Source organism: Argopecten irradians, chromosome 12, assembly GCF_041381155.1.
Source record: "Argopecten irradians isolate NY chromosome 12, Ai_NY, whole genome shotgun sequence".
NCBI classification, from domain to species: Eukaryota; Metazoa; Mollusca; class Bivalvia; order Pectinida; family Pectinidae; genus Argopecten; species Argopecten irradians.
Window position 1 is genome coordinate 26,910,193 of NC_091145.1, and position 11,383 is coordinate 26,921,575.

General features: G+C 36.7%; 1 long non-coding RNA gene across 1 annotated transcript; it reads left to right on the forward strand.

Annotated features, from left to right (window-relative positions):
* Positions 1-7,206: 7,206 nt before the first annotated feature.
* Positions 7,207-9,792, forward strand: LOC138336712 (uncharacterized). Its single transcript, XR_011210450.1, has 4 exons — positions 7,207-7,872; positions 8,568-8,647; positions 9,189-9,309; positions 9,583-9,792. It is a non-coding gene; the product is annotated as an uncharacterized lncRNA (long non-coding RNA).
* Positions 9,793-11,383: the final 1,591 nt, after the last annotated feature.

Sequence of the window (11,383 nt, forward strand, 5' to 3'; positions counted from 1 at the left end):
TATCAAAATCCAAGATGGCTGCCTGGCGGCCATCTTGTTGACCGATCGGTCCCAAAACGCAATATGCACAACTAGGGCCAAGGGGAACCTACATATGAAATTTGAGAAAGATCCCTTCAGTACTTTCTGAGAAATAGCGATAACAATCTTTAACTATCAAAATCCAAGATGGCTGCCTGGCGGCCATCTTGTTGACCGATCGATCCAAAAACGCATTATGCACAATTAGAGCCCTAGGGGAACCTACATATGAAAATGAAGAGAATTAGGCCGGGATCTAGGGGGGGGGGGGTCCACGTGCACGCCCCACCAACAACTTGACGAACCAATGTTTTTCTGAAGCCTTATTACCAACTGATAACGAAATCGAGAGGTAACATTGTATAAACTGGGATAAACTTCCGGTTATGTTATGACGTCATCAAGATGGCCGCCATCTCGAATTTCACTAAAGATTGAAAAATAGTCATAACATTGACATTTTTCAACTGAAGAAGACAAATGAGGCATCAAAATGACCACAATAGAACATCAAATACATATCAGGACCATAAAATCCAATATATGTAGTTATTTCTACGCAGGAAATGAAATAATCGGATTTGAGCTCAAAAACGGTATTTTTTAAGCAAATTTTTCATATTTGGCTTGACACAGCAAAAATGTTTGCCAACTGCAATCTATTATTTCTAATAAGTTATTTGACCTCGTATCAATCAGTAAAAACAACACCAACAAAAAAAAACAATGTTAGCATTGTATAAGCTCCAGTTATGACGTCATCAAGATGGCCGCTATCTCGAATTTCACGGAAATGTTAAAAATAGTCATAGACATTTTTCAGCCGAAGTAGACAAATGAGGTATCAAAATTACAACAATCGAACAACAAATACATATATGGACCAAATAAGCCTATATAAATAGTGATGTGTACGCAGGAAATGAAAAAAAATAAGATTTTAAGCTCAAAAATGGTATTAGCAAAATTTTCATATTTGCCTTGACGCAGCTATAATTGTTTCCAAACAAGAAACTATTATTCGTAATATGTTATTTGATGTCTTATCAATTAGTAAAAACAACGACAACAAAAATATATGGAAATGCAAAAGAGAATTATTGTTACACCATCATTTGGTTTACAAAACATCACCGGGTGCGTATACAGGGTATATGATTGCTGTTTTTTCCAAACCGCTGAAACTACAGTTTCCGGATGTCTTAGAATTTCCTGAAGATAACTTTGGCAATTGACGATTCATATCTTAACACATTTGAATTTTAAGTTGGCTTAATATCTAAGTGGGACTTGACAATTTCCTAACATGTTCGAAAGTTTGTAGACTAGTAGCGTCTCAAAATGAATTTTTACAGCACAACGCCAACTAATAGGGTATCAAATTAAAACTGAAGAAAGCATTTGTTTCCGTTAATAACACGACATTTTCCGAAATTTGTTTCTTTTAGAAATAGCGCATCCACTGTTAACTTTATTTTTCTGTGTATAACGTTAGGAAATGTCAGATGGTTACTGCAGTATCACATATTTCTTTCAATAGTTCTTAATGATAAGCATTATCGTTGTGCGTGCTTTCTCGCCAGAGTGTCGATGAGCTGATGAGCTGATGTGACATTACATTACCGGTTTACCATAGTGGTTCTCACTTGTCAACCGTCCATGGCCAGAGGAAACATCAAGAACACCGGGTTCGCGGATGTGGGAGCTCATCCTGTTTTCAACCTAGTGATTCACATATCGTATATGATGTTCCAGACTTCTCCGGTAGGATGGAAAAGACACCAGAGCCACATCCTGCGAAGGGTTGAGTTGAGAAGCACAATTCCTCATTCTTGTGAACCCTCAGTGACCATAGATGGCACAGGTGAATTCTTTGAGGTCATAAATGAGGTCTACAGTGAAGTTCCTCTCTTTGCCAAGTCTGGAGAGCACTGCAGAAATCTTTTTCTGGAGAGTCTTCAATGGTGTATCCACGCATACACCAGATGCGACACAACCAGTACCTTCAAGGGACTAGAGAAAGTCTGACCAATGAAAAACATTTAACATTTATGACCTCATTAAAGACCTCGAGGATATCACCTGTGCCATCTATAGTCGCACGAGTGTCCACAAGGTTGATGAATGGTGCTTGAATCATTCCACCATTCGAAGAATCTGGATCTGGTGTAATTTCCTGAGAAGTCTGCAAACAGCATATACGATATGTTAGAATCTGAAGGAGATCCCACATCCCTGAACCTGTTTTTCCTGATATGAACTCTGGCCATGGATAGTTCATGAAAGATGACAGGCTAGAACACCACTGGTAATGTAGTGTCACATCAGCTCATCGACATCGAAGACAACGCTCTGGCTTTCGACGAATTGGATACTGATATCTCGATTACTCTGATTCGGACTGCATGTACCACCTACCAGACATGCCGAGTCACGTCAGAGGATAGTGCAGTGAGGCGGGAAAACACGCACAATGATAATGGTTATAATTGAGAACCAGTGAAAGAAATATGTGACATAGTGGTAACCATCTGACACTTTGCTTATACTATGCATAGGGAAAAAACGAAACTGTAACTTGTCCTACCTAGATATTCTGTCAACTTTACATTCATGTTTCCTACTTATAAATCGCCAATAGTCAAACTTATTTAAGGAACTTATAATACACCAGAAAACTGTAGTGTCAGCGGTTTGGAGAAAAATTGCATATACCTAGTATATATATACGCACCCGGTGATGTTTTGTAAACTTACTGATGGTATATAACAATAGCTCTTTTTTGTATCTCTATACATTTTATTGTTTTACTGAGGGATTAGAAGTCAAATAACTGTTTACGAATAATAGTTTGCTGTTGGTAAACATTTTTGCTGCGTCAAGCCAAATATGAAAAATTTGCTAAAAAAATTATCATTTTTGAGCTTAAAATACGATTTTTTCATTTCCTACCTAGAAATCACTACATATATTGAATTATTTGGTCCTTATATGTATTTTTTGTTCTATTGTGGTCATTTTGATGCCTCGTTTGTCTTCTTCGGTTGAAAAATGTCAATGTTATGACTATTTTTCAATTTTTAGTGAAATTCGAGATGGCAGCCATCTTGATGACGTCATACCGGAAGTTCATCCCAGTTTATACAATGTTACCTCTCGATTTCGGGGGGGGGGGGGGGGGGGGGGGAATGCACGTGGACCCCCCTAGATCCCGGCCTAATTGGAAGGTTTTTTTTTCTGGAGACGTCATGTATGTTAATTTCAAAAGGTAGGGCGTTAGAATTGTACCTGCTGCCCCTATTGTATGATCGTAAAAGGCGACTAAATTTAGGATCTTATCTTTTCTGTTCTTCCTAACTGACTTTATCTTCCCTAATGCCTCCCTTGGCACCGCCTCACTTTTGGCCTTGAGTTGAGCGTTCGCCCCTGTGAGGAAGGCTCTGGGTTCTGTCCCCTGGCCGAGACACACCAAAGTCTATAAAAGTGATAGTTTCTGCTCCTGCTTAGCGCTCAGCATACAGAGAGTGGGACGACTGGTTCGCCCGTTGTCAGTATAATGTGACCGATGGAGTGTGTTGCTTGGTTTCTTTGACGGCATACTTCACTGATGTAGCACAATAAAAAGGGCAACAGTTCCACTATACAAGAAGACACAACATGAATATACCGCAGTCTCCCAAAACATGCACCTCGCACAACATACACGCAACATACCACATACATAGGAGGCCGTCCTTATATGACCATAGCTGTTAATAGGACGTTAATTAATCAAACAAACAAAAATGTTGAGATGAATTCTTAGAAGAGAAATCTAGAAATCCCATAGCGTCATCATGCCACTGACCATCTACAGTTGTGGCCGTCTCTGTATATATGAATGACGCACAAAGTCTGAATTGTTCAAGTTTTTTTTTAATTTTTTTTCCAATATCATGTAAATACCCTGTACTTTTTCTGGACTATACATGTAGAAACTGTTTCCCTGTTTTGCTGTAAATCACGGTTCATATTGATGAAAAAAGTTTAAAGAAGAAAAGGATTTACTTTTTTGGGAAGCTTAGAATTTTTCATAAGGCATCACCATTTCAGTGTACTTTTATTTTGATTTTTTTTTCTACTCCAATTTTTTTTAGGGGGAGTTTTTTTAACAAAATTATATATTTAATTAAAAATTGTTTACAACTGAACATTAGAAAGAAATATAATTCAACTACCGGTAATTAAGATGTTTATTTAATAAGTGAATGTTGCAGATGATGTTTTGAATAATTTTACATTCTTAATGCTAAGTTTTTATTTTCATTTCTTTACCATAAATGTTTAAATTATTTCTAATCACTTAAGTGTTCACCTTAAAATATTGTTGAAATGTGTTTATATAAGTGTTCACCTTAAAATATTATTGAAATGTGTTTCCAATTCCCTTTCTCTCTAAATGAGTTAAAATGTAGCAGTATACACTAGGCCCATGTACATATATGTTACATAAAACCAATGCCTATGTGATCAGCATAAAGATGCATTAAAATTAAAGTCTTAATTATCGACAGTCACGTGCACACTGACACACAAAATCGCCTGTCTCTGACCAGTGGTTTTCACACACAATAACGATTTACAACCAGGTAAAACAAGCCAACACATGTACATTAGTCTTCTTCTTCTTCTTATGTGTACGGGACGCCGTTCAAGTATGACCGATTATTGTCACGGGGGACCTGAAGGGGTGCAGGGGTGTGAAAGGATTAGATTTGTGATTTTTTTTTTTTTTTAGTATATAGATAAAAGGTGTGTGCAGAACTATTTTGTGAGGGCTTCAAGGGCTACGTTTGGAAATATGTGCCTTGAAGTCCTCGAGTGTAGTGCATTGTCTACTGCTGCTACAGGGAGGAGATTCCATTGTGTTATTGTTTGTGGGAAAATGAGTATTTGTATGTGTCCTTTGTAGCAGAGATTTGTCTGAAGCAGTGTGGATTGGAGTGTCTGGTTCTGTGGTCTACTGGTATGAGTATGGTCTGGTATTCGAACGGCAACTATATCTGTGTATTATTTTGTAGAAAAGTATACAATCTTGTGTGTAGCCGTCGTGTCTGTAGTGTTGGCCAGTTGAGTTGATGTATCATGTTTTGTAACTGAACTGGTATGTCGTGATATTTGTATGTGAACATATCTTGCTGCTCTCTGAGTCGTTGTGTTTTTTCTATCTGTTGAATTTGGTGTGTGTTGTGGGGGTCCCATATTGGAAGAGGCAGTATTCTTTGGGTCGAACTATAGTGCTTTGTATGCGTGTGCTTTTATGTGTGGTGAATTAATTTTTAAGTTGCGCTTTAAAAACCCTAGTGATCTGTTTGCATTTGCGGTGATATTATTTATGTGCATGTCCCATTTTAGGTTTTTTTGTAGTGTTAGTCCTAGATATTTGCTTGAGTTTACTTGCTCGAGTGTGTGATTGTGGAGTGTGTAGTTGTGGTGTATTTTGTTGCGTTTTGGTGTAACACTGATTATGTTGCATTTATCTGGGTGAAATTTCATTAGCCAGTCTGTTTCCCATTGTGCTGCTGCGTCCAGATCTTTCTGTAGTTTTATTGTGTCGTCTTTGTTGTTTATTGTTTTGTATATAATACTGTCGTCTGCGAATAGTCTTAGTGTGCTGTACTGCATGTATTGATGGAAATCGTTAATGTATATGAGAAACAGAATTGGACCCAAACATGTTCCTTGAGGGACTCCTGAAGTTACTTGTATTTTATTTGATTGTTTTCCCTCAAGTACTACTGTTTGGGTGCGTTGTGAGAGAAAGTCTGTGATCCATTTGTGTGTGTTGCCTGTTATGCCGTAGTATTTTAATTTGTATTGTAGGCGTTTGTGTGGGACTTTGTCAAAGGCTTTGGCAAAGTCCATGATAATAATGTCTGTCTGTTTGTTGCTGTTATTATTGTTTGCGAGGTCGTGTATGAATGTAGCAAGTTGTGTCTCGCATGATCTGGATGATCTGAAGCCGTGTTGTAAGTTGTATAATATGTTGTTGTTCTCCAGATGTGACATTGTGGCGCTTGTAATGATATGTTCCATGAGTTTGCATGTGATACAGGTGAGTGATATGGGTCTGTAGTTAGTGGGGTTGTATCTGTCGCCTTTCTTGTATATGGGGTTAACGTTTGCGTGTTTCCAATCTGTTGGTAATGTGCCTGTATTTAGTGAGTAAGTGAAAAGTTTGGTAAGTATGGGTGCTGTTATGTCCCTAAGTTCTTTTAGTAGTCTGCCGTGTATATTGTCTGGTCCTGTTGCTTTGTGTGGGTTGATGTTTTTGAGGAGGTTATCTATTCCTTGTTGTGTTATGTTTATTTCAGGCATGACTGGGTGTGGTGATGGTCCTTTATCTGGTATGGGGTGATCCTGTTCTGTTGTGAAGGCTGATTTAAATTGTTCATTTAGTATGTTTGCCTTACAAGTGGTGTCTGTCATTAGGTGTCCATCCTTTCTTAGTGCTGTGATATCTGTGTTCTCTTTTCTTGTTGTTTTGATGTATGAGAATAATTTTTTGGGGTTGTATTTTCTTCTTTTTTGTGGTGACTCTTGTTGTTGCTCATCTATTGGTAGGTCTTTTATCATTTTCTCTATGTAGTTTAGATATGCATTTCTAGTGCGTTTTTGTAGTTCTGATTTGCATGCTTTGTATTTCTGTTTGAGCTGAGCACAGACCTAACAAAACTCTCCCCTGGGTCAGACTCATGGTCCCATACGATAATAAATAGTTTGTGAAAGTATTTCCATCCTCATATAATGATTAAATGGTTTCAGTATAAAATCTCAACAAACTAACCAAAACAAATAGACATGCCGGGGATACTCCGTTGCACACACTGTTTACGTAAATATGCTATCGGTCTGATTTATATGTAAAAGGAAATACAAGCTATCATAGATGAATTTGTCAATGGAATTTTATCAACTCATTTGTTTACACCGACTCGGACATCATAGTAGGCTAACCAACAAAACACTCACGGCTCATGTTTACGTAGGCCTGGGTGTTTCTGGTCAGACACATGGTCTTATACGATGATAAATAGCTTGTGACTATATAATCTTTCCAGCATCACAACGATGAAATTGATACTTTAAAAAGTTCCTCCAAACCATGCCAAAACAAGGGTTTTGTTTATCTTTTTTTTATATAAAAATCTCGATCTTTTCACGACATGCCGGAAATGGTTCTTATTACAAATACTCTGTTGTCGTGATTATAAATTGGTTTACACCTCGCGTCAAAAGGTGGATTTATTAATATAATAGTTCGTATATTTTCTGTTTTGATATATTATCACAAACTCTCAACAAAAATTTAGGAATTAAGAGGTTTGGTTTAGACGATAGGATCGTACAACATTCTTTTGAATCACGTAAGAGGCCTACAGGTGTCTGTTTGTAATACAGCAACTAAATGTGGATTTATCAGCACACCAGTTCATTTGTTTGCGTTTTTTATTCCTTGTCCTAAGTTAATAATAAAACGTGAGGAATTGAGAGATTTTGTTTAGAAATATTATAGTACAGCATTCCTTTGTGAAAGATGTAAGCGGCCCCACATGTGTTTGTCACGTGATTATTTGAGCGGGAAACACAGAATGTGAAACAGCTGGCTGGCGGCCATATTTGTTTACGTCTGTCAGCTGATTGCAGAATGTAAACAAACAAATATAACTGGCTGCTGGGCCAACATCGAAAGAAGGTAGGATGTTTGCACAGAGACACGAGGTTATTTATTTTTTGTTTATTGTTACAATACCATCGATCTCCTCAAACTCTAGCTGGTGAACACAGTACCGATGGAGGATGGAGTTACGGTAAGTTCATTTCTCTTACTTGTTTACTTCGTTCTGAAAGCATTTGGATGCAATTAAAACACCCAGTTTATGAAATAAGTTAGACATCATTTTTTGTTTACATAGCTGTGCTTTCTTTTTGAATGGGCTTGGCAATTATTTCATTGCCGTTCAGTTGTAAATTTCAACATCATTTCCAATTTCAAATCACAAGAAAATTTACACGGCAGGGGGGTTTAAATGTTATAAATCAATTCAACATCCAAACAAATTGTATCTGGACACAAGTTTTATTAAAAAACTATGGAACTTTCCATATCATTTTCACTTCATTATCGCCCACAATTTAGTTTTGTGGTACATAATTTTTTTTTTTTTTTTTTTTTTTTTTTTTTTAAAAACTTTACTTTATTCATCATGATTAATTAGATTGGGAAATAATATTTGTTTTCTTGAAAACATGGGTAATGAAATAACATTATTAACTTAAATAAGTGAGTGTGATTTGGATGCTCATATTCAATTATATCGTTGTTTTCACGACATTTTTTGACAAGAAGGTATGATGTTTCAATGATGTAATTCTATCATATTTACATTTTGCTGTCCATCAGTCAATTAAGTCCTGCAATTAAATCTAAATGTGTATACACATTCATACATGTGTTTCCATACAATCAGGTCATGTATATATAACCTCATATTTTTCCTTTCAGGCAAATTGCAGATCTGTGTGTGATAATGATCGAGGGCAGACTGGTTAAAGACATAACATTAATATGCCTAATTTAAACAGGTAAATATTAATAAAAGGATGGTGGTAACATGTGAATATTTAAATATTTTAAGATGACTGATATACACAATGTATGAACATTATAAAAAGAGTTATTTTACCATCTAAACATAACCTTTGCATTCCTTTTTTGTTAAGTAATATTTCATTGAGACTTACAATTTAAGTGAATTAACACTCTGAGAAAAATGTCATTTATCAGAATGGCAGTAGGGTCACTGGGGTGTTGATCAGGGGTCAGGGAGTGGTCACACCTCTTTTGTTTACATAATTATCAAGCGACTGCCTGGTATTTTGGTAGTTTAGTAAAACTGTACTGGGGACAAACAGGGCTGGGTTATAGATCGAGGCATGGCGTCAGGTAAAAAGGGCACGGCGCTGCGCCATGCGTACATAAAAACACTAAAATAATTTAGTTCTGTAAATTTATTTTTGATTAATTAATCTAGCCATGTGTGAACTTTTTATGAGTATACTATTGTACCATATGCATTCACACTGTATCCATATTGCACATCCTATTTTTTTTCTTTCTTTTCAGAATACAGTAATTATGAAGAAGAAACAGTCAACAAAAACAAATGAATAGCTGATGACTGAAAATGAATGCACCTCATCAAAGAGACTGAAAATCCACAGCTGTCATCAAGCCACTTTTGCAGGTAAATATTTCAATCTATCCTGGTTTCAGATTGCTATTACTAGCAATTATGTAAAAATATGGATGCCATTTTAGACACTAAAACTCAGTAATCCTGTGTGGAGTGTATCTGGCTTCATGGTACATTCATATAGGCGGGTGCTTGGAAAAATAAATGGAGCATGGCATGGTATAAAATTAAAGCAAAGATTTATTTGAGCCAAATAAAAAAATAAGACATTTTAATATATCCATAAACATTATTGTTCCAGCACAAGTCTTTGTCTTTTTTCAGGCTTTCACTGCCAGGAAAATGGAATGAAAAACAGCATGTAATGGACTTGCACTGGACAGTGATCAAGGGGAAAAGATTTGGACAGGATTTCATTGCATTGACATATTGAAATTTATATTGTAGACAACATTGTGACAAAACCTGATGCCAATGTTCAACAATTTACACATGTTTTATCTCTGAATACAATGCTGTGTTGTAAATATTGAACAGAGTGTGGCCCTTAATTTATTTGTTTCTTCTGTGTCCAGATACTATCTTTAAACTTGATGTGTGGGTCCATCTTGGTTGGATTGTGTGTCACATAAAAAACACTGCACTAACTAAGACAAGTCTATTTGAACAAAAAAAAAACAACCTTGAATTGCATCTTCATTTAAGAAAAACATTGCTAAACTTTTTCTGTGTTATAAGAGATACTAATAGGTCCATCTAGGTGAGCTGAGGCACCTATAACCATCAATAAATAAGATTTCTATCATAGTATTTGAAATTAGTGAAAGAGTACACCTGGGTTTTCATATTGTATTCTTAATTATTTTGGTACTTTTCCACCAACATCAGTAGTAAATTTTTCATACAGTTTATAATTTGTTTTGAGCTTGTTAAAAAGTACTCAAAAAGTACTGTACTTTTTTTGTACTGTTTTAGTACTTTTTGGTCTACATAGAAAAGTACTAAAACAAGAGGCCCATGGGCCTTAACGGTCATCTGACTATTAGTACAATACAACATAATCGTTTAAAGATTTTAGCCTATTTGACCACTGTGACCTTGATTGAAGGTCAAGGTAATTCATTTGAACAAACTTGGTAGTCCTTCATCCCAGCATGCTACATGCCCAATATCAGTACCCTGGGCCTTCTGGTTCTTAAGAAGAATTCATTTAAAGATTTTAGCCTATTTGACCCCTGTGACCTTGAATGAAGATCAAGGTCATTCATTTGGACAAACTTGGTTGCCCTTCATCCCAGCATGCCACAGGCCTAATATCAGGTCTCTAGGCCTCATAGTTATTCACAAGAATTTGTTTAAATGATTTTAGCCTATTTGAACCCTGTGACCTTGAATGAAGGTCAAGGTCATTTATTTGAACTAACTTGGTAGCCCTTCATCCCAGCATCCTACAGGCCAAATATCAGTACCCTGGGCCTTCTGGTTCTTGAGCAGAAGTCGTTTAAAAATTTTAGCCTTTTTGACCCCCGTGACCTTGAATGAAGGTTAAGGTCATTCATTTGAACAAACTTGGTAGCCCTTCATCCAAGCATGTCACAGTCCCAATATCAGTACCCTGGGCCTTCTGGTTCTTGAGAAGAAGTCGTTTAAAGATTTTAGCCTATTTGACCCTCGTGACCTTGAATGAAGGTCAAGGTCATTTATTTGAACAAACTTGGTAGCCCTTCATCCCAGCATCCTACAGGGCAAATATCAGTACCCTGGGCCTTCTGGTTCTTGAGAAGAAGTTGTTTAAAGATTTTAGCCTATTTGACCCTCGTGACCTTGAATGAAGGTCAATGTCATTTATTTGAACAAACTTGGTAGCCCTTCATTCCAGCATGCCACAGGCCTAATATCAGGTCTCTAGGCCTCTTAGTTATTCACAAGAAGTTGTTTAAAGATTTTAGCCTATTTGACCCTCGTGACCTTGAATGAAGGTCAATGTCATTTATTTGAACAAACTTGGTAGCCCTTCATCCCAGCATGCCACAGGCCTAATATCAGGTCTCTAGGCCTCTTAGTTATTCACAAGAAGTTATTTAAAGGATTTTAGCCTATTTGACCAGTGTGACCTTGAATGAAG